General features: G+C 43.3%; 1 protein-coding gene across 4 annotated transcripts in view; it reads left to right on the forward strand.

The window, feature by feature from the left end:
- The window catches only part of LOC124605694 (tripartite motif-containing protein 2-like), a 423,009-nt gene that overhangs the window by 274,197 nt on the left and 124,010 nt on the right, over positions 1-24,802 (forward strand). The window contains exon 1 of one of the 4 annotated variants that reach the window (XM_047137556.1): positions 18,243-18,374. The exons of the other annotated variants lie outside the window; for them this stretch is intronic. The gene's annotated coding sequence lies outside the window, so the exon portion shown is untranslated. Of the gene's footprint in view, positions 1-18,242; positions 18,375-24,802 lie in introns of those variants that run through there. 4 annotated transcript variants of the gene reach the window in all.

The following is a 24,802-nucleotide window of genomic DNA, read 5'->3' on the forward strand; positions in this document are numbered from 1 at the left end:
TTCATTCAGTTGGTCACGAACACAGAAGACAATGGAATTCAATGGACCAGTTCTCAACTTTTATCTATGCGGGAGCAAACTTGTTATTCTCATGTTTTCTTGATTTAGTTTACTGTTTGAAGTTGCACGTAATTGCGCTCTATCAACACTGGAAATAAACACAAGTCCATATTTTATATTTGGTGCCCCCCCCCCCCCCCTCTCTCTCTCTCTCTCTCTCTCTCTCTCTCTCTCTCTCTCTCTCTCTCTCTCTCTCTCTCTCTCTCTCTCTCTCTCTTAGAGAGAACATTTAATCTAAATCAATTCTGTAATGTACACAGTTTGGATCTCACAGACTTGCAAGTGGATTTGTTTGTCAGTTATGAATCGAATAGTGTTCCAGGCATTAGATATGTGATTCTCAAGCGATCTCGAAATCTCTGCTGCCACATATCGGTCCTCCATCGCTTTTAATTATTCAGGTATTTAAAAAAAATTAAGTCAAACGTGCCATGGTTTGGGTTCCATGCTAATCCGCGGGTGCACCCCGTCTCCCTCCTGTCCCTGTCACGCAAATTTTGCTTCCTAAGACAATATACAGGTGGTTGGACAAAGGGAAAATTTTGCCACTTAAAGTGTGCTCCCGTTTGTTGTAGCTGTGCAGTACTCTAGTGTTCAAACACTTGGGTTCATTATAGCTTCTTAAGAAAGCATAGTCATTTATCTTCAGGCGTACTTCGCGAAACACTGAAGTGCAATGCAGAGGATTGTTCCATCATACCCTATATTATGGAGCGTGGAGGAATGACTGCTGTTACCAGTTTTATTTTAGGACAGATTCCGAAAGCTTTCTGCGCTCTTTCTCGCAGGATCTACAGCGCTATTCTTGCAGCTTCTGTCAGTTGAAATTTTTCAGCCGTATGTTACTCTCTCAACAAACATGCCTCTGACGAGTCGGACCGCCATTCATTGTCTACGCTTAATGTCCCTAACAATCAGACCGGATCTGGGTCCCATATAATTCAGCAGTACGCAGGTATGGGCCGAACAGATTCATTGCATCCCGTCTCTTTCATAGACGTACTACACTGCCCCACTATCCTACTAATGATATATCTAAACACTGTTACACCCAAAAATTTCTACGAATAACGTCTTAGTTGTGACTGATATTCTGTATGTATTAGTTGTGACTGATATTCTGCATGCTGAGGTCACCATCACCACATTTTTATGTTTTGTGAAGTGCACAATTTTGCACTGCCGTACATGACCAGGTTGCCAAACTTCGCACATGATCAATGCTTTGCTTTGCCGAGCTCTGCCCTTTCTTAACGGAGAGAAATGTTGAGTAGTGAAAGTATCCTTGTGTATGCCTCAAGTGAGTGTCACAGGAACATTACTGATTACGAAATACAAGGTGGTCCATAGGTGTGGGCCCACCCACCTAAAACAAAAACAGGTAGATAAACATGTAGAAACTTACCGAGCGACAACGCTGCCCCGTCTCCGCCACTGCAGTCTGTCAATTACAAACTTGTTTTAGTCGAAGTATAACTCATATCTTGCGCACAACGCGAATAACTATAAATCGCCAAACACTATCGGTAGGAAAATATTGTTTTTTACTTCTGGACGTAGCGTAATCAATTGTTGGTGCATGACTGTCGACATAACACTACATGCAGCTGTAGGAAAAATCCCAAGAAATAGATAGCTGATGTGGGTGGGTATCAGACCCTAATAGTGTATCCTCGTTCACAAAAGGTGGCTTAGAGAGTATCTAGACACAGCTGTAGATGCGGAACTGGATGTTACTACAATTTTCACGGGACACAATTTCATCCTAGATAATTGGATATCTGCGAGAAGCTAGACATTGCAATTAATACTATCTGCTTCGTCGTTAATTTAGAACAGGAGCAGTAACGTTACTACCACACTTCCCCCTGGAGCACACCAGACAGTCTTACAGTATCTAGATGATCATCTATTCAGGAAATGCGCTGTGTTCCGCCCGTCGGGTAGTTCGCGATCCAAGCGCAGACGTTGTTAGATACCCCACAGAAACGTATTCTGATTAGAGGGTGCGGATGTGGTCTGATTAACGTGCTTTTGGCAGTGTAGAAACGCCAAATCGCCCTTGTTCATCCAGTCTTAATCTATCAGTAAAACGTATAGGAATGGGAGAAAATCTAGTTCCAGCAGCCTCACATTGGCTGTACTGTAGCCTGCGTGTGCCTGTGAAGGTACAGAACTGTGGGAAGCAGTGTCGTAAGGATGCGCCAGCTTCCGCCGTTGCTGGGTGCCCAAAGTGGAAGGGTGCAGGGTCCGTTAGCTGTTGGGGACGTGGCGGCACGCACAACACGCACTGGAATGGAGCATTGTGCGCGGGGCGTCGCCGCCGACGCCCGTCCGTCCGCAGGACAAAGGCGCGCTGCAGGACGATCACCTCTGCGACACGTGCCCCGCACCACTCACTGAGGCGCTGGGGCTGCACACCCCTCCTCTGGGTGCAGCTAGCCTACATTACGGGAGAACAAATGACACGTACCAAACGTGCATGACCGAAAGAGTTGTCCGAATTATAACTCCGAAACGCCGAGAGGAACGTCGCAACGCTGTCGCGATAACCGTACAGCGGTTAGTCAAAATAATACCAATACTTGTGAAAATAAACCGAATCTTTGTTAGTAGGCTATCGACTTTTCTTTTTGCTTGTATTTAACATTGGTTTGAGAGATATAAGCGGGAAAATGTAGTATGTACCCATTCCTATCGTAGTGTAATTCCGAAAGTGGGCAGCTTCCTCTCCAAAGTACCCCGCTTTCTCCACAAAGGAACATTTACATTGATTACTTCTCACATTTTCCTACAGGAGGTAATAGTGGTCAAACCAAGGAGAAAAATTCAGCAAACGAATAGCTGTTGAGGAATGGGCCAATCTGCCCCCTCATCCCCGTCTGTGCAGATTGTGGTTACCACACCTGCTGGCATATCTTCCAGCCTATCTTCGCAGTGAATCACTCACTGTTTCAAATACACCTGGCTCCATTCGGATTGCTTCACATGTATCGGTCACGTTCTCCTGTAACATATGCACAGTGTCGACGAGTTGAGCGTCCATTAACTCCTTCAAATGTCCCCATGCCAGAAATCGTACGGATTCAGGTCGCATTAACTGGAAGGCCATTTCACGGTACCACGTCGACCAATCCATCGCCCTGGAAAGGCTACAATGAGGCACTGTCCCTCGCACAATCCGTAGAAAATGGACAGTGCATAAACCACAATCGTTGGTTTTTCTGCAAGGGTAACTTCGTCCAGTAGCAGTGTTAATTCATGCGCAATGAACTGAAACAGTAAGACGACCTACACTACCGAATAAGGGATATTTCGCGTCACAACTAAGACTGCGTATATCTTAACGCGTGTTGGTTCCGGACGTGTGATGGTTCAAATGGCTCCAAGCACTATGGGAGTTAACATCTGAGGTCATCAGTCCCCTAGACTTAGAACTACTTAAACCTAACTAACCTAAGGACATCACATACATCCATGCCCGAGGCAGGATTCGAATCTGCGACCGTAGCAGCAGCGCGGTTCCAGACTGAAGCGCCTAGAACCGCTCGGCCACAGAGGCTGGCCCGGACGTTTGATTTTAAGAAGTTTCTTCTAGTTTTAACCAATACTATCTCCTGTAGGAATATGTGATATACAGCGTGTTACAAAAAGGTACGGCTCAACTTTCAGGAAACATTCCTCACACACAAATAAAGAAAAGACGTTATGTGGACATGCGTCCGGAAACGCTTAATTTCCATGTTAGAGCTCATTTCAGTTTCGTCCACCTACGCTCAATGGAGCACGTTATCATGATTTCATACGGGATACTCTACCTGTGCTGCTAGAACATGTGCCTTTACAAGTAAGACACAACATGTGGTTCATGCACGATGGAGCTCCTGCATATTTCAGTCGAAGTGTTCGTACGCTTCTCACCAACAGATTCGGTGACCGATGGATTGGTAGAGGCAGACCAATTCCATGGCCTCCACGCTCTCCTGAGCTCAACCCTCTTGCTTTCATTTATGGGGGCATTTGAAAGCTCTTTGTCTACGCAACCCTGGTAGTATTGTGGGCGGCTGTGATACAATACGCCATTCTCCAGGGCTGCATCAGCGCATCAGGGATTCCATGCGACGGAGGGTGGATGCATGTATCCTCGCTAACGGAGGACATTTTGAACATTTCCTGTAACAAAGTGTTTGAAGTCACGCTGGTGCGTTCTGTTGCTGTGTGTTTCCATTCCATGATTAATGTGATTTGAAGAGAAGTAATAAAATGAGCTCTAAAATGGAAAGTAAGCGTTTCCGGACACATGTCCATTTAACACATTTTCTTTCTTTGTGTGTGAGGAATGTTTCCTGAAAGTTTGGCCGTACCTTTTTGTAACACCCTGTATATATTGTAAATACATTGCACGCTTATATATACGTGTGTGTGTGTGTGTGTGTGTGTGTGTGTGTGTGTGTGTGTGTGTACGCGCGCAAGCGCGTGCTATACACGAGGTTCCTTGTTACAAGGCAGTGCACGTTGTAATAAATTGTTTCGAATTATCTTTTCTATCGTGAATGTTTTCCGTATGTATTTCAAATAATTTGTACAGTATGAATGAGATTTTCACTCTGCAGCGGAGTGTGCGCTGATATGAACCTTCCTGGCAGATTAAAACTGTGTGCCGGACCGAAACTCGATCTCGGGACCTTTACCTTTCGCGGGCAAGTGCTCTACCAACTGAGCTACCCAAGCACGACTCACGCCCCGTCCTCACAGTTTGGAAGGTAGGAGACGGGGTACTGGCAGAAGTAAAGCTGTGAGGACGGGTCGCGAGTCGTGCTTGCGTAGCTCAGTTGATAGAGCACTTGCCCGCGAAAGGCAAAGGTCCCGAGTTTGAGACTCGGTCCGGCGCACACAGTTTTAATCTGCCAGGAAGTTTCAATTTGTACAGTATCTAATCCATAGGATGATAATTAAAAAACAATCTTGATCTCAAATTTCTTTTAATCGGAGTGACCGGTTTCAATCCTTAAGGATCATCTTCAGACTCTGAAATAACACACGTACAGATAGAGGGATCCTTACAGTAACGGATATACACTGAAATAAGATTACAAATTAGATATACCCAGAACGGCAGGTGGACTTCCATGGAGCAGACTGCGGCGATCTACGACACTGAACTGACTGCTAAACGGATAGACAGGGAGTGGTCTTAAATAGCACTAGTCCCACTCACCGTCCTGTGTATGACATCAGTGTTAACCAATCAGAAGTACAGTGTGTACTATTAGCGTAAAAGTATTACAATTGTCTGTATTGCTAAGATTTGAACGTGAAAATGTCACGGTACAGCGTGCCTGAGCGTATAGCGCTCCTGGAAGCCTACTGCGGCTCAAAAGAAGTTTTCGACCAAGTTGAAGCTGATGACTACCGGTCCAAGTGTGCTAACAATCGTACTTGGTTCTTAAGTCTGAGAGAACGGGTAGTGCTCGTGATGTCTGTGTTGGCAATGTCGGTCATCCAAAAAGGATAAAAACATCTGTAAATATCGAGAAGACATGCGATATGTTCCAAACCAGCCCCACTAAATCGATTAGACGAGCCGTACAAGAGGTGGGAATCAACCGGGAGACACTGTGAGAAATGTTGCTGAAGACCTGCATCTCTTTCCATACAAAATTCAAACCCAACAGACATCAAGGCACAGGTTCAAGGAACAGCGTTTGTGTTTCGCCAACGCTATTGTCCACAGAATTCCCGAACAGGACTTTGATATGAATATGATGTGGTTTAGTGACAAAGCCCAATTTTACTTGGATTGGTTCGTCAATAAGCAAAACTGGCGCATTTGGGGAACTGAGAATCTGAATTTCGCTACGGAGAAGCCTCTTCACCCTCAACGGGTGAATGTGTGGTGTGCAATGTTCAGTCAAGGAGTAATCAGTGGAAAATTCCTTGATGGCACGGTGACTACCGAAGCGTACGTGAAGGTTTTGGAAGATGATTTTTTTCCCATTGTCCAAAGTCACCCTGATTTCGGCAAGATGTGGTTTATGCAAGACGGAGCTCGATCCCATCGAAGCAGGAGAGGGTTTTATGTCCTGGAGGACCACTTCGGGGACCGCATTCTGGCTCTGGGCCGCTGGCATGGGCCTCGATTGGCCACCATATTCTCCGGATCTGAACACATGCGATTCCATTTTGTGGGGCCATATTAAAGACAAAGGTGCAGAGCAATAAACAGCCGTTCAGTATTTCATCGACAGCATCAATGTTCCGACACTTCCTGCAGGGCATGCAGAATTTCGCTATTCGTCTGCGCCACATCATCGCCAGGAATGGTAGGCATATCGAACATGTCTTAAAGTAAATCCGAATACCTGTAGTGAAGTTTACATGTTCAATAAAGTGTGTGTATGCCGTAGTTTGTAACTTATTTACTACGCCGTAGTTTGTAACTAATTTACGTTTCTTCATATAGTTCAATAATTATCACCATGTATGAGCCTATATGTGTATTAGAAGATCAGGTCTTCTTTCTCCTTGGTAGTTTCCTGAAAAAGGCTGACATTGGTTTTAATGAGCAGAAGAAGGTGATGAGCCTTTCTCCATTCTTACTGATGCGTTTGCGTGCAGGAAAATTTCCTTCTATTGCCTTGCATTTCTCTTCTCTGCTTATCTGTGCGTTGAAGTCTCCTACGAGTAGTTTTGCGTGGTGCTTTGGTATTTTCGATGTCTCATTTTCTAGTTCCTCCCAAAATTGCTCTATTTTTTCTATATTTCTTTCTGTTGTCATTGTTTGTAGTTGCATGTGAATTTATGATGGTATATAGCCCTTGTTTGCTGATCTAAACGAAAGAAGTGATATTCGCTCTGAATTCTGTTAGATTCCGTTTGACCATGAAAGCTTTCCAAGCACAGTGACTTCCTGTTTATTCTTTATGGCCGGCTTTCCTTTATAAATCTTCTAGCCCTCAGATTAAAATGCTTTTTCATCACCGTATCTGATTTCCTGAAGTGCTGCCATGAGTTTGTTGCGTCTGTTTAATACATCCGTCAATTGTTTAAGTTCCCCAGTCTTTAGTAAATTGTTGATGTTCAACATGTCTAGCAGATGTTTCTTCTTAGGCCGTATGCTACAAGTTCTAGTAAGCTCCGACCCTTCCGTGCATGATGTTCGAGGCACTCCAGAACCCGACGGCCTACTTGCATCACTGTTTCCAGCGAAGAAGGATCGTTTACGTGCTGGAGTAATTTTCTGTTCAGTGTTTACCATCACGTCTTTGTTGAAAGTAAATTAGGAAGTGGTGTTAGCCTCTTCGTGGGATGTTGCATCTGTGATCGAATCGCCAGATCGGTCTGGGTCATAACAGGCAGCCGAATATGGGAACGGAGGCCTTTCATAGCCGATTACTTTGGCAACAGACGTTACTGATTTTTGCAGCCGCCATCAACACGTAGAAAGACGCTGACCACGTAGCTGATTGTTGCAAGTCAAATGCGACGTGGATTTTTGTTCTGCTTGGTGGGTTGCCTCTTCCGTTAGACACATAGTACTGAGGTCCTTCCTCTCCGCCTTCTTTGCCGTTGAGGTTAAGATCTTCATTCGCCTCTTCTTCATCTCAACTGCCACGTTGCTGACTAACTGGCTTCCTCTCTCCTCTTACCAAGCGACCAGCTATCAGAAATAGACTGCCCCGCGGTGGTCGTCTGGATCATTGAGTACTAAGCACTGCGCCACGTCGAGGCTTAGTCCTTTGAGTGTGTGTGTGTGGGAGGGGGGGTGTCCATTTTAGATAGTTAGATTTTTCTTGTTTGGAATTTGGAACATAAGCGGACAAAGTCAATCCCTAATTGGTCTTCTGTTTTGATTTTTCAATTCTCCATGCGCATATTTCTATATAATACCATTCTCATAACAAAATAGTATTGTGAACTGTTGTTGCCGCCTAGCCGTCGCAAAGGCTGGCTGTGATGCTCCGGTTTTTTTTTTTTTTTTTTCCGTCTCCCCTTCACAGGTCAAGTGATCGGTGCTTTACGTTATAAACGATATCTGAGAAATTCTAAGTCCAGAAGTTTACAACTTAACTATTTCTCATTGTTTTTGTATATTACTCGCATATCACTAACGGATGATTGTCGCGCAGCCACGCGACACTCTGGGCGCGTCCCCTCACGTACAGGGTCCGAAGTAGTCAAGAGCATAAAAGCCGGTAGTGCGTTATAACAGAACATACCAAATTAATACACACTAATCCGTGATGAGTGATGAGCCGGCGCAAAGGAGGGGAAGGGGGGGGGGGCTTTCGTAGATCTCTTCCCCCTCCCCCCATACACACACAAACCAAATATAACCTGCCATCATCCCAATTCTGACGTATCACTGATGATTATGATATCAAAAACAAAATAAATGGATAACTACGATAAAACAAAAATAATTTGTTCACATCGGTGCGTAGTACATTGCTTTAGCGTAACTCCCAAGCCAACGCATTTCAGAGAAATACAACATTTCGGAAGCATTTGTCAGAATATGTAATTCAGTTACGAACTCTAACAGCAACTAAATCTCATAACCCTGATAAAACCATAATTTATGAAAAGTAAAATGTGTTTTACGTTTGCTATGTATAAGCTTCGGGTGATGGTTCTTTTTTTTGTTAATATTTTTTTGCAGTTTTCGCAATAATTAACTCGTGACAAGTTAGCAGTTTCAAGCCTAAATCTTACAGAAAAATTACGGAAAAATTATCAAATTCACATATGCATAGGTATCTCTAGTCTTTGAACATACGTGAAACTTATTCTTAATTTTAATCAAACTCAGTTGTTTGTTTTCCTTTCGTCACGTAGGTGTCTTTTTCGCGTGCGAAAAGTTTCGTGCCAGAGACAATGCTTTGCATGGTGCAAGTGGTATCACAGTCGTAACCGAACTTGCCAGGCTCCCGCTCGTGTGTTGCTGGTGGGAGCAGCCGAGCCCTCTTACTTTCAAATGCTAACGGCATATGGTTCTATAATGTTTCAGTGACAGAGGGTAGCCGCTAGCCGCAATGAGGTGTCCGTACGATGCTTCACAGGGGCAGGCGTTCAGAATCTCCAGTTCCGTGAAGCATTTTTGACCAGACGTTACGCACACTGCGGGAAGAAGTAGGTCGACTGTGATCCAGGAAGTCGTGTCGCCTGGACCTGAAATGTATGTGCAGCCTTGCGCTTTCAACGGGTCGTACAGCCACTGCGAGTTCACACCAAGTGGGTCAGCTTAAAATAGACGCCGCTGTTTGACTTACCGCCAGTCCCTTGTGACGTGGCCTCATGTAGACACTCGGCTCCTCCAAGCCATATACGACCTTAACCCAGGCGTTCAAGCAACGAAGATGCCAACTTTGAGCATGAAAATACCTACAATTTCTTTAATGGTTCTTTTGCTTAAAATCGGTTCTTACTAAACCTTGTAACACATTATGATTGCTCAGAGTAACCTCTACTTATGACATCCGAGTATGACACACACAGAAAGAAATCCGTATTTGGGAAAGAGATAGAATTATTTGGTATCCTTTTCCCAGCATTTTATGTTCTTAATATGTCATAATTAATGAATTTGTTGCAAAACAGTTTATCATCAGTTACTACATTTCCATCACAAGGCGTCCAGCATTTCTGGGCCTTATTTAAATGACATAATTACATTTTATTACCTCCTATTTGATATCATGCTCATTATCTCAATTTCAAGTCAGCAACATTAATTCAGTTTTTCTTTGCGACCAGATGATGATAACCGTTCAACAAAGGGAAACTTGAAAATAACTCTCGAAGTACTTCATCACCTGGAAAGGGTACAATACCAGCCGTTGATTGAAACTCGCGTAAAGAGCGATTTTCGGGAAATGAATTTATCAAACAGTGGAATTTGGTCTTTGACGAGACATGATGCGGGAATAGGGATACACATTTGGAATCTGTGGATAGAAAAGACTCTTGTGCAGCATCCAGTTATTCTGAACTGCAAAATGTAAATCACATCACGAAATAAGTAACATGTTCGTATCATATTGGTTGGTTCGACACTAGACACAAGACTAAAACTGATGTGCACCAGTTGCCGTCAACGGTTGGGTGCAGTCTGCCTTAGACCGTACTGGTGAGAATAAGCATGCCATTTCGTCTGTTTCCGTTATCCAAAAGTCACAAAACTACAGTAGGAATGTTAACGCCGTCGCTAGCGTGCTGAGTGATAAAATGAGGTTAACTTGGGCCAGATGATAATCACGTAGGTGTTACACGCTTACCACAATGTGGCAGTTGGCATTGTTGAGTGGCTTAGCCTACCAACACCACATTTCATGATCTGAGGCGCCATTGAATTGATGGGATGATGATATCTGTGTGCTGAGGGTTCAGTAGTCATTACTTCGGGGAAATATTAGACTTGAGAGGCGCTGCCACTCGTTTACATAACGGCGGAAGTCATATTTCCCTGTGATTATTGGAGACCCCGTGTGAAGAGGATCAATAGGTTAGGGACGTCCAATACCAGATTGGAAACATTTGGTATCTTCACCATTGAGATAATACTTCTGTCTCTATAGATATACTTAGATAATACAGAAACAAAAGTGTGGATACCGACGTTATGGGAAACTATTGGTGGCGTATGCACTTTTAAGCTTTTCTAGAACACAAGGCTAATTGTGAAAATGAGGCTGTGTTTTGTTCAAGCGACTAGAATATAAAATCAATTATAAACTTTAGGATCGATGCATAAACATTCAAAATGGAAACAAAATACCGGCACAACATAAATTTTATACCACCCATACGTGCAATTACTGCAGTGTATCATTGTAAACTTTTTCTTAAGGCAATAGCACTTATTTACAGTGAGCTTATTTGAAAGAAAAAAGGACTGGATTTTTGAATAAAAGGCGATATACAGGAATTATACTATGTTTGCTTGAACCAGCTAGAGCACAAAATTAACACGCGAACCAGTTTTTCAAGTTAGTGGATACAGATTTAACATTACTATTAATATTCCTCAAGTCTCATCAGTTCATTGTAGACTGCGCATGTTATTTAATTTTTATTGGTGCGCTACGTTTCCCGCATTTCATGTACGTTTTGTAGCTGTTGTTACTGTCTTCAGTCGGAAGACTGTTTTGATGCAGTTCTCCACTCGTCATCCTGTGCAAACCTCTTCCTCTCTGCGTAACTACCACAGCCTATATCTATTTGAACCTCTTACTGTATTCATGCTTTGATCTCCCATTACTATTTTTAACCTTTCTACGATTTCTTGATGCCTCAAAATGTGTCCTCTCATCCGATCGACTCTTTTAGCCATGTTAACACATACATACTGCATACTAATTTTCATTAAACTGACAGTGAAAGGTTATTATTTTCTTCAACATGATTCAATACGTCCGACAGTGGTACTCTAATATTTAGTTACTTCGAAATTATCGAATACTTGGTATCGATATTAATAACATTGAATGGATACTTATTAATATCAGCAGTCTCGGAACTTGCCTACGGCAGGTACGACACTTCTTTAGCATCCACATTCGCTTGAGATACTCATCGTACATATCGGAGACATAGTTGTTCGACATCTTGTTTCTCCTGATATTTTACGTGTTCTCATGTACATTATTTACAATATAAAATTAATATGTGTCGCAAGCAATTCTCACAAACGATAGCATGCGTAACGGTAAAATGCAAGAGGTGAAGATGTGGAATCACCACAGAACGTGGCTCCTTGAAAGCTTCGTTTTATTGTGTTGCTAAGGCCGACAGGCGTTTGAGTAGACAATAAGTGTCTGCAGTTCTGGTGTATTCCTGAGAAGCCATTCAACAGTGGCTTCATCGCACCACACACTTCACGAAGAGAAACAATTGAAAGCCGTAGCAAATATACATATTTGAAAAAAATACACACACATGCCATTCTGCGGTGTTTAGGCAGTCTCCGTCAAAACTGCACTAAATCAAGGACGTTTCCAATTATATCAAACAGCAGTTTAAACAAATTCTTATTCTGAATAAGAAGTCACTATTTCTGTTCAATGAAACAAAAATCGGATGTTATCTCTCGGAGAAATGTGGTAACATCTCTCGTCCTTACATGCAATTTGACCGAAGTTCCATTATATGTAATGCGAACATGGTTTGTCACAAATGCAAAAAGTTACTGCATTGGGTTAAAATGCGACGCCTGGGGCTCACAGAAAGTGTTTAAAGGCCTTGGCACAACCCTGAAAATGAATTGGTACCCACGCGCCATTATAAACCGACGAGAGAGAGAGAGAGAGGTGTAAACAAGTAGGAAAACTTGTTTCCTTTCCGAAGCTGGAGTCGTGTTGTGCTCCTGTGTGTGCGTGATGCTATAAAGCGGTTTTGTTTTTTCGTTATCTCGTGAATCACCTCTTGCGTTCCTTAGCGGTGAATTACTTCAGCGAACAATCGAGTAGCGTCACATCCTTGGGAAAACAAGCAAGGCCATAGAAGGAACGCATTGTGTAAAAGAGTGGACTAAATAAGCTAGAGGTCTCTGATATAGGCCAGGTAAAATACGAACGAGAATGTTGAGGACAGCAGTGTGTCCACTAACGAATGCAAATGATGGGAAGTTGACACAAGATAACGGTGCGCTCGTTTTTCGTCGGGGGTACAGGAAGTGCACCTTGCAAAGAAACGCAACAGGGGAAACTGTGTGCAGATTAAAACTGTGTGCCTGTGCGGGACACGAACTTGGGTCTTATCCCTTTCGCGGCCAAGTGCTCTACCGACAGAGCCATTCAAGCACGACTTACGACCTACCCTCAAAGCTCTACTTCCGCCAGTGTCAGCTGTGAGAGCGGATCATGAGTCGTGCATGGATAGCTAAGTCAGTAGAGCACTTGCCCACGAAAGACAAAGGTCGCAAGTTCGTGTCCCGGACAGGCACACAGTTTTAATCTGCCAGGAAAGTTTCAAATCAGGTCACAGTGCTGCAGAGTGAAAATTCATTCTGCATGCAACAAGTGCTCAGGTAATAGTGAGCGGATCTTTCCCATTTGCTTAAATTTGTTCCTCTGTGTTCAGTTAGAGAAAGGAAGAAAGACTACGCAACAAGATATATGTGTTCCCCCGCCCCACAGCAAGAACCTTCATTTGCAGTGTAGGTTATCGTATGCCGTCCTGCCAACGATTACTGAAATTAAATACAAACTCATTGTGTGCTGTAAGTGATCAACTGGCACTAACGCGTATGTTCTGTCCTGTTAATTTTCCCTTATTAGTTTGAAGAAATGAGAAAAATTTGGCTCCGAGGTTTGTCAAAACTATCTATACTAAATTATTATGCTTGTATAAATTGTGAATTTCCAACCTCGACATAAGTAACAGTTAGTGGACAAAGTTTTAAGATTCTGCGTGTTTTATTTTGACCCAGTTATAACCATAGCCTTCATGTTATTAATAGAGCTGATGACAGTTGTACATGGATGCACGCAGTATGGTGTGTTCATAGCTACCCGCGCTATGTATGATGTGACAAAAACAGCTGTGCAGTTTCGTGAGGGATACCATACTTTCCCGACTAACGTGCGGTATTGAGTTCTCTTTGCACGATCGTATTAGTCTTCTCAGTTTTCTGTGTACTGCTATTGCTACATTGTGTTACGTGGTATAAATACCTACTAGCACAGCGACCTAAAGCACACAGCGAAATGGAATCAATACTCATCACTTACCGACAACAATTCCCCGCATAACGTTTCTTTTTTTTCCGTAACCGACACTGCTCAACTCTGATCTGCTGCAATTACTTATCACATAGTCTAGCACTGTCTGTTCGTTATCATTTTAACAATTAGATACCGTTGTAGATTGTTTTGCAAACAGGCTTCAAATACACTACAGGTGATAACCGTGTTAACAGAATCTTCCGTCTGTTCTTGGTAGAACAACATTATAATAAATGAAAAGCACCAGTTTGCTTTTGTTCCACAGTATTACTTTTATTGTGTTAACCGGTTTTCGGCTTACAAGGCCATCTTGAGACAATTTCTGAAGATGGCCTTGTAAGCCGAAAACCGGTTGACAGAATAAAAGTAATACTGTGGAACAAATAACAAACTGGTGATAGCGTTATAATTACTGCGTAATACATGTGTCCCAGGAGGAATGATCAATATTCAGGGATATGACAGGAGCGACCTTTCGAAGCAAAAAGTCTAGTAAACATGAACTCTAAGCTGCGTACTTAAAGACCTATGAGCCCGTCTTCATCTTTGCTACTGTGAAACACATCTACTGAACAAGTGCTCGGGGCTCTTTAGATATGCAGTATAGAGTTCATGTTTACTAGACTTTTTGCTCCAAATGGTCGTCCTGTCATATCCCTGAATACTGACAATTCCACGTAGGACACCCTGTATAGTGACATATTTTCAGAACTCACAACGTGTATCTTCCTACCCCCAATGCAGTTTGTACTGTACGGTACTGTATGTAATGCCTCTACCACACCTACGACCATGCCACCTGTTGTACCGCAGGTACAACATGAATGTGATAGCTACTGAACAGGGTAAAGCAGCAAAGAGGGGCCATCCCTAATAAACCCGGAATGCGTCCAAAAAGTTTCTAGTCTGGATTAATAAAAAACAGAAAAAAGTTAAGATAGTGGTATTCATGCTTTAGGTGTTCTACATAGTGTTCTCCCAATTGAGCGCAAAGCATACAAAGTTCATACAAGCATATGAAACTGTCAGAATAACCCTTCTTTGGGATGATGCACAATTCGCGCTTTACATTGGCCTGAATATCGGTTATGTCGTCAAAGTTTTTGCCCCCCCCATATGAATTGCTGCAATTTTTGTAGTATTTATAACACAATTGTCCGCATTTTGCGTTTCAGTCAAATCAGGGCATGTGGCCACGCGTCGTTGTTTTTGTTCGGAAGTCAAGGTGTGCAGAACAAACATTGCACACATTTTTCGCTTCTTCAAAACATTCTGTAGAATGTCATGTACTCTTCATTTATAGGTATTGTTTTTTGTGACACAGCATGTTGACACATTAAGTCCCCACGTTCACTACCTACTCACAAATGACTGGTCGAATGCACATCTGTTGTTAACAGTTATTAAGTTCAAGCTGCCACCGTAGTTACTGCTCTGATGTCACTTATAAGCCAGGAATAAAATAAGTCTCGAACCTTTTTGGGCGGACGGTGTATAGTGAGGTGCGGTTTCGCCAAGTAACAGCGGAAAGTGCAACGAATTTTCAGTTGAACGCAATTAATTTTTAATATTTATAGCGGTCGAAAAATGACAGACCTTTTTTTTAAAAAAAAATACTGAATTTGTTTTTTATTGCGGAATTGGAAATAGCTGACGAGAAGGACTTAAACGACATATCGTGTGTATTACTTGATCCAATCTACATCTACATGATTACTCTGCAATTCACAGTTGAGTGCCTGGTTGAGGAGAACGACATAAACAGCCCGTAGTCAGGAAAGAGGTCCCATAAACTTAACCAAACATTCAACCTCATGAGTTTTGCTGTTCGCTTGAATCCAGTCTGTCTGCATTCTGTTGTAGCGATAAGACAGTTTTCTCATAAAGCTAACAAAGCGTTTACGATATATACGACACTCGAAAAAGTTGACAGCTTTTGTTTGTATGCGACTGGGATCAACTACATTAGCGTTTGGCGAATACTACATTCCAACGCATTTCATCCTCTCCACAGTTCGCTCCATCTACAGCTACATGGAAGTGACTTTCAAAATCAGTTTCAGTTCTCAGAATTGTCTACGAAAACTGCAAAGTGATGCGGCATTTCTATACAAGATTTTGTTCACGGGTGAAGCAACGTTTACAAACTATGAGCAAATCTATCTTAGCAATATGCACAACTCGTCAGTTGAAAATCCACGCTGGTGAGAAGTGTCCAAACAATCACTTTTGTCTGGCAACGTGTAGTAGGGACTTTTCAAGAATCGCTTCATTGGTCCCTATTTTATTGATGGGGACTCGAAAAAGCAGCATATATCTACAGTCAGCAACGTACATACTGTCGCCGTTATTGGAAGATATCCCAATGGGTATAAGGCAAGCCATGTCGTACCAGTATGACTGATGTTACGTCCATCCATTCCGCACAGATGCTTGCACATAACAAAGCATTTGGAGATATTTCAGTCGATCATTTTGTAAACACAAAATGGAGCGCCCGTTGACCAAGTTCATCATCTTTGACTGTTATCTGAAGATAAATCCAATGTGAACCCGGACGCCACCGACAACATTTCAGAGGTTGTTCAGGGACATTTGTTTCGTTATTTTGGTATAAGGGACATTTTTATAACAAAATGGCTCTGAGCACTATGGGACTTAACTACTTTGGTCATCAGTCCCCTAGAACTTAGAACTACTTAAACATAACTAACCTAAGGACATCACACACATCCATGCCCGAGGCAGGATTCGAACCTGCGATCGTAGCAGTCCCGCGGTTCCGGACTGCGCGCCTAGAACCGCTAGACCACCGCGGCCGGCTAAGGGACATTTTGTCCCCGGTGGCTCGTTACAGAGTAATTACATTTCGTTTGATTTCTTACACCTGTTTATCTCTGTACTGTATTCCACTGAAAAATCTTCAGAGCTATGGAAGTGTCGGTGATATGCGCTGTGTGTCTTTTCGGAAACAGACTTGATCCATTCTCCCGCGGTACTAGCTGACATTAATGCCCACTTTCCATTCAGTACTACGTGGTTCTGGTTCTGGTTTGGGTTTGGTTGTGCAGAAGTATTGGTCGAATGTTAACAATGGCTCTGAGCACTATGGGACTTAACATCTATGGTCATCAGTCCCCTAGAACTTAGAACTACTTAAACCTAACTAACCTAAGGACAGCACACAACACCCAGCCATCACGAGGCAGAGAAAATCCCTGACCCCGCCGGGAATCGAACCCGGGAACCCGGGCGTGGGAAGCGAGAACGCTACCGCACGACCACGAGATGCGGGCAATGTTAACAATGACTCACAACTTTATGAATAAGTTTGTCGATGGACAGGTATATGGGCTGTGTGGATCAACTGAATGCATTAGAAGAGAGGCGCGACAACAGTAAGCTCATTGTTCCCAATACGACGGCAACCATGTCACAATATTTTTCCATCTGACGGATGTTGCATTACTCAGAGTTTGGTGTTCTACGTTTTGACGAGTGCATACTGTAAGCTTTTTCGCTGCTGCTCCACAGAAACAAAGATAACTGGCGTAACGAACTAAATAATTCGTAGTTACAGGTTTACTCAACAATGAACCATCGGGGACTATGAGTCCCATGGAACAGCCAGCCGGAGTGGCCGAGCGGTTCTAGGCGCTAAAGTCTGGAACCGCGCGACCGCTACGGTTGCAGGTTCGAATCTTGCCTCGGGCATGGATGTGTGTGATGTCCTTAGGTTAGTTCGGTTTAAGTAGTTCTAAGTTCTAGGGGACTGATGACCTCAGCAGTTAAGTCCCATACTGCCTAGAGCCATTTTAACCTCGGAACAAATTACTCAGAAAATATCCCTGAACAACATACAAAGATTTTGTCGGAATACGGGTTCACACTGTATTTACACGTTCTGTGTATAGCTTGGAACGCCTCTCTTAGCTGTCTCATGTAGAAATAAAGAATTTTTGAAGAGCAGCTGTGCTAGATAACAACCAGTTTTATAAAAGTATTGTAATAGCTGTGGATTTGTACAGAACAGACTTACTGCAGTTCCGAAAGAGGACATTACTACGAAAATCGTGAAACTGATTGCAAACGAGCAAGGCCACAAAACAGTATAACTGCTAGTTGCGGTGCAAGACTTGCACGTGCAGATAAAGATTGTGAAATAGACCGGCATAGTTTCTGATTTGCAACTTCCATTGTGTAATAGGTTCTTCCTCCGCCTGCGGAAGCCGCAGGTGATGGCTAATGCTATGTGAGATGCACAGGCGGCTTGTGTCGAACCAGTCCTGTTCTTAAAGGGGCTGTGCGTGTAGAGAAGTGAGGCGTGGGCAGGGGGGTGAGGGTGGGGGAGCGCGCAGCTGTTCGGGAGCGCTCGATACTGTCGGAGCGCCTGCAGGTGGCAGCCGGCCGGCAACAGGCGACACCGCGCCTCAGTCGCGTTCTTTCTGCACCGAAGCCGACACACGCTTGCCTCTGGATGCGTTGCACAGCGAGTACTGAAGCGCCTACTGGGTGTGTACGCGGTCTCCAGTTGTTGGGAGGAGCGTCCTGTGCTCCACCGTCTCTCAGATGTTGATGGCTGATCGGCAGGTAATTACCAAAAGTTTGCATGCCTCTGTGTCTTCACTTGCTGCTTTCTCCACAAGGGCATGTTACCTGCATAATCCTTGATTAATGTTATATTTGTTACATTACGGTTTAGCGGTCGAGTTCAATCCTTCTAAATAAGTTGCATGTCACAGATCGCGCTCAGTATAAATTTTGTACACCCAAATCTCCACTACGCAAGCAACTTTATGGTATTTGGCATGGTGTCAAGAAATGCGTGGACACGGAGATTTAAGAAGATTCATCTCTCCATCTGTACTGTGCAAACCTACCACTCTGTGTAAACGTGGCACTGGTGGAACTTGTGCTTACTTTGTCTCTGAAGCAAGGGCAGAACATTGTGCTGTGTAACATAAAAAAGGCAAATTGTTCAAATAATGTTCCATGTTTTCTAGTCTGTAAACAGAAACCATTGTTTGGCCTCAGAATACGCCTGAAACAGCAGTATCGGCATCTAGGCATGCCTTCGTAGTTTACGTTTAAGACAAAACAATGATGTAGTTTCTCAGACGGAATTTTTTGAATAGTACTTTAATACAAAATTCTTTGGTAGCGTAAGTTTATGCAATAACAATTACATTCAACATTTCGGAATGTGATTTATAAGTGACCGACTGTGACGCTGCTTTCAATTTAAATATTAAAGCGCAGTGTAGCTTATCGGTTTAAATCACAGCAGTATTCCACATTGCAGCTGTGGATTTTCACTTCCAACAACTGAAAAATGTAATCTTCTTACTAGAAAAGTTTTATTTGCCCAGATCGCAATAACTACGTACATACACAACCAGTTTCGGCAACTGAAGTTGTTGTCTTCAGATCATCTACATACATCAACCAATGTGCCACTCAATGTAGTGCACTGTCTTCTAGTCATAAACACATTCAGGAGCAATTCAGCCAAGAAGACGCGCCAGTGTCTCGTCATACATCGTATAATAAAACCAGAATCGTGGTAGCCACAAAAGTTTCTGATAAAATAACTTTGGTTCAGAGAATATTGCTTGCTGTGTCTGTATCCATAGGACGGTACACTGATCGTCTTCTTCAATAAGTTGCTCCTAAATGTGTTTATCACCAGATAACAGTGCACTATATTGAGTGGCATAATAGGTGATACATTTAAATGATCTGAAGGTGGCAACAAACGAAAATTTTACAAGGCTGCGTTTATTTTGCCACAAAACGCTATAAACGGGTGTTAGTAAAGTATAAACAATATAAAGAACAAAAAACGTAAACTACTGCACATGCATAACGGCAGACAAAAATGTTCTTCGTTTTTCTCAACTTAACGGATTTGCACACACATTCTGACAACTAGTTAATGTGTTAAGTATGGATTGTGACCATCTCTGGCAGCAATACAGACCTGAGAACCACGGTGTATGCTGTGGATGATGTCATCGATCTTATGTCGAGGCAAAACGCCCATTCTTCCTGCAGAGATGCTCGCAAATCTTGGAAAGTGGTAAGTGAATGCTGACGCGATGCAGCCCATCTCCCTGGTGCATTCCAGACGTCATCTGTGGGATTCGAATTGGGACAGCGAGGAGGCCACGCCATGCTTGCAATAACTTCTTCCCAAGAAAACATCAGCCACCTGTGCTCTACGAGGTGGAGTATTATCGTCCATCACTACGAAGTTTGGATCCACAGCACCTCGCCAGAACCGCACATGAGGTTCCAAGATCTCGTCACGGTAACGTGGCAGAAGTTAAACCTTGCTGATTCACCCGTACAAGTTCATGAAGAGGTTTTCGAATGGTCAACATAATCCCTGCCCACATAATTAGAGATCCTCCCCGATATCGATCTCTTTCCACAACGTTAGGGTCCCTAAATCGTGTTCCACGTCCCCCCCCCCCCCCCCGCCTCCCCACCCGCGAATCTGCCGTGAATCACTCTCCAGACCAAATCTGGACTCATCTGCGAAAAGAAAATTGGCCCCTGTTCGACTGTCTATGTGGCATGTTGACGACGTTACTCTAGATGCTCCTTCTGTGAGGATATGTCAGAGATACACATACAGCAGATCTCTACAATAAAGACCACACTGCCGAAGACTTCTGTACATCGTTTGCCTCGATAAAAGTCCAGTGGATGCTGCGAAGTCAGATGCCAGTTGCCGTGCAATATCAAGGCGGCACCGTAGTGCCCTTACAGCCAAATTACGGTCATCTCTTTCTGATGCAACACGTGGTCGGCCCTGTCCTAGTCTTCGGAATACAGTTTCGGTCTCTGTACACTGCCACCTCATCAGAAAAGCAACAGAACGATTCACATTGAGAGATCGAACCATATCAGTTCGCGACTGGCTGCTTCCATTCTTCCTATGGCCCTCCACCGCACAGAGTCTGCTAGGCGTCTTCTCTGTCCCATACTGCGCTGTCTGTGACTGCGTACACAACGACTGTGGATGTGGGGCTACCAGGCAAACACTAACCTGTTTGATAGGTGCCCCGACGTCATCATTGGCGTGGTTATCACCATCTTGCGTGCAGAACACGATCATACGGACATTTGTTGACAGTTTGCATGACTATATCTTGAATTAGACTTAGGATGGGGAAATAGCGGATGGTTGCTTTAATTTAATGTGTGTTTATTGCGATGTGGGCTAATAAAACTCCTCTAATAAGAAGATTACATTTTTCAAAATCAGAGATCGCTATTCTGCTGACAATGTTAGATAAACATTTAAACAACTAGTAGTCTGTAGTATGCATGGCAGTCTCACGAAATTAATTAATAAGGACACCCAGCTGTAGCAATACTTAGTTACGTGCCAATTAAAATCCATATCTGACTAAATTTAACTCTCCTATCCCAGTTTCCAGTGATGATTGTTCGGCAGTCATCAGATTTGTGCGCAATACGAAAATGGTTCAAATGGCTCTGAGCACTATGGGACTTAACATCTACGGTCATCAGTCCCCTAGAACTTAGAACTACTTAAACCTAACTAACCTAAGGACACCACACAACACCCAGTCATCACGAGGCAGAGAAAAATCCCTGACCCCGCCGGGATCGAACCCGGGAACACGGGCGTGGGAAGCGAGAACGCTACCGCACGGCCACGAGCTGTGGACTGTGCGCAATACGCTACGTTTGCTTCTACTCTGGGTCAGCTGCCAATCCCTATAGTGTAAAACGTGTCAGCTGAACAAACTTTGCATACGTTTATTTAAATAAATGACGATCCATAATGACCATTTATTTTGGAAATTGACTATTCATTTATGTTGAATTCCTGCAGCTTCAAGATGTTAGTCTGAATCAGAATTTGATACGCTGCTTTTGTCAGTGCCACATCTCATCCGTTGTTAACTATCACAGTTTATTAGCTGTGTATTTCATGCATTTCTATACTATCTGGGCATTAGACATTGATACACCATGCATTTCATGTGGATATTCGACACAGTTATTTATTTGAAGTACGATCAATGTGAAATTGGATGTACTGGTTTCTACTGATCCCTAATATAACATATCTGCATACATCCAACGGTCAGTAAGTGAGACCTAAATGAAAACGTAAACAACACAGTTGTGCATTACACATACTCAAACGACAACTTGGAAACTCTTAGTAAGAGATTAACTCTCAAAGGATTAAAACAATTAGTATTACATAAGACAAGTAACAAAAAGACAGTGTCCTTTGAATTTTGTTACCAAGTCCACCTACTTTCGGTAGAAAAAAATTAGGTCATAAACCTTTATATTTATGGTCGTAATTATGAACAGGTGCTCGATCGTGTTGAAAGATGCAATCACCATCCCCGAATTGCTCTTCAACAGAGGGAAGCAAGAAGGTGCTTAAAACATCAATGTAGGCCTGTGCTGTGATAGTGCCACGCAAAACAATAAGGGGTGCAAGCCCCCTCCATGAAAAACGCGATCACACCATAACACCACCGCCTCTGAATTTTACTGTAGGCACTACACACGCTGGCAGATGACATTCAGCGGACATTCGCCATACCCACACCCTGTCATCTGATCGCCACATAGTGTACCGTGATTCGTCACTCTACACAACGTTGATCCACTGTTCAATCGTCCCATGTTTACGCGTCTTACACCAAGCTAGGCGTCGTTTGGCATTTACCGGCATGATGTACGGCTTATGAGCAGCTGCTCGACCGTGAAATCCAAGTTTTTTCGCCTTCCGCCCAATTGTCATAGTACTGGCAGTGGATCCTAATGCAGTTTGGAATTCCTATGTGACGGTCTGGATAGATGTCTGCCTATTACACATGACGACACTCTTCAACTGTCGGCGGTCTCTGTCAGTCAACAGACGAGGTCGGCCTGTAAGCTTTTGTGCTATACGTGTTCCGTCACGTTTCCATTTCACTACCACATCGCAAACAGTGCACCTAGGGATGTTTAGGAGTGTGGAAATCTCGTGTACAGACGTATGACACAAGTGACTCCCAATCACCTGACCACGTTCGAAGTCCTTGACTTTCGCGGAGCGCCCCATTCTGCTCTCTCACGATGTCTAATGATTACTCGGGTCACTGATACGGAGTACCTGGCAGTAGGTGGCAGCATAGATGCCAGCACAAATCACCTAATACGAAAAACGTGTGTTTTTGGGGGTGTCCGGATACTTTTGATCACATAGTGTATATGCTTGTCGTGCCTATGTGTAAGGGGCTTAGGTGGTCATTACCACTGTGGATCTCACCTTGTTATTTGCACGGTCTTCGCTGTAAAGCTCAGAAACTATTCAGGGTATTATTTATTAAGTTTCTTTTAAGCACTCGTTCACACTCGCTTGAAAATTTCTTGAAAAAAGTAATTTTATTTTGTGAGTCTTATGTTTTATTTGAAACAAAAGAATTATTTCAGTGTTACCGATAACCTAATTTCGTCCTCTTGGATTTCAATAAAGTACATCACACCAAAAATAAGGTTATCCTCACAGTATGTCATTATCCACACATCAGTGCGCAAACTGAAACGCTTAATAGGTTCTCTAACTAGTTTCAGCGGAACCATAGTTGGTACAAGCACAACTAATCACCGATGTTGTTTACCGTACGTAGAATAAAAAAGAGCACCCCCCTTCATTCTGCATGTGACACTTGTACCTGAACGATTGTGCTGATTTCTAATAAGGGACACCATTAAACATTGTTTTTCTCAGAGTACTGTGTGGGTCATTATTATAAGAATAACATAGATTTTGGTATCCTGTTAAACTCTGGATGGCGAAATTACGTAATAAAGTAACGTGATTAGAGTGAAAAAAGCCTAATGGAGGAAAATTGGCCGGCAGAAGTGGCCGAGCGGTTCTAGGCGCTACAGTATGGAAACGCGCTACCTCTACGGTCGCAGGTTCGAATCCTGCCTCGGGCATGGATGTGTGTGATGTCCCTACGTTAGTTAGGTTTAAGTAGTGCTAAGTTCTAGGGGACTAATGACCTCGGCAGTTAAGTCCCATAGTGCTCAGAGCCATTTGAGGAAAATTACTTCTTTGATGAAATGATATATCAGTTTCTTATATCGTTTCTTAGCTGTGCAAGTTATGTGGTCACGAAGGACAGTAGGATGCGGGGGTTATTTTTTCTTTTGGTGGGGTGGAGGGTAGTACTTGCTCTGGAGGAGCCGCTATTAACAAAGAGCTGCTGTTAAGGAGTATATGGAATGCCAAATCGCAGATGTGTAAGAGTTGATTTTTAATTAATTTCGGTATCTTCCAAGGAGAGTGCAGAGTTGCCTACGTGCAAGTCTGTACATACAGAGATGGTATCAGCTAATATGTATTTGTTAGTAATATCTTCGGTCTGTCTTTCTTCATTTTTCCATTGTCCTGTCCAATTATTTTATTTATTTCTTTTCCCTCACAATTCATGCCGCCATAGCAGCTGTTTGCTGTGCAAACCAGTTAATTGTACGTCACCATGATTACTCAGCAAATTGCAGCCACGCCCCAAACCGCCCATTAGCCGACCTGCCAGACGGAAGTTCCGGCTGAGTCAGACTCGTTCTCAGAAAATTGCGTCGTATTCTCTCCACCCTAAACTTAGCACACTCGAGGATTTCATTTATGTGTGACCACTTTAACAATCCGACAATTGTGTTGATTTCCACTTTCATCTGTACGATTTAACGTTTGAACCAGTTGTTTTCGTTACCAAATCAAATTCTTGCTCTGCGAGCATTGCTCTGCGAGCAAGTGTGCGTTGTTTTGAAACTTGTGGTCAGATTAAAACGGTGCCAGACCGGTAACCTGCATTTCACGGGTAGTGCTCTTACTGACAGACAAAGCCAGCGCAAGTCAAGAGTCTGCAAGTACTCCTCTCCGTTCCTAAGCTTGGTTCGCGAGCTGCGCCTGGATAGCTCAGTAGGTCGCATTGCCCTTGAGAGGCAAGAGTCCGGGTTCAGAT

This window comes from Schistocerca americana, chromosome 3 (genome assembly GCF_021461395.2).
Source record: "Schistocerca americana isolate TAMUIC-IGC-003095 chromosome 3, iqSchAmer2.1, whole genome shotgun sequence".
Classification (NCBI taxonomy): domain Eukaryota; kingdom Metazoa; phylum Arthropoda; class Insecta; order Orthoptera; family Acrididae; genus Schistocerca; species Schistocerca americana.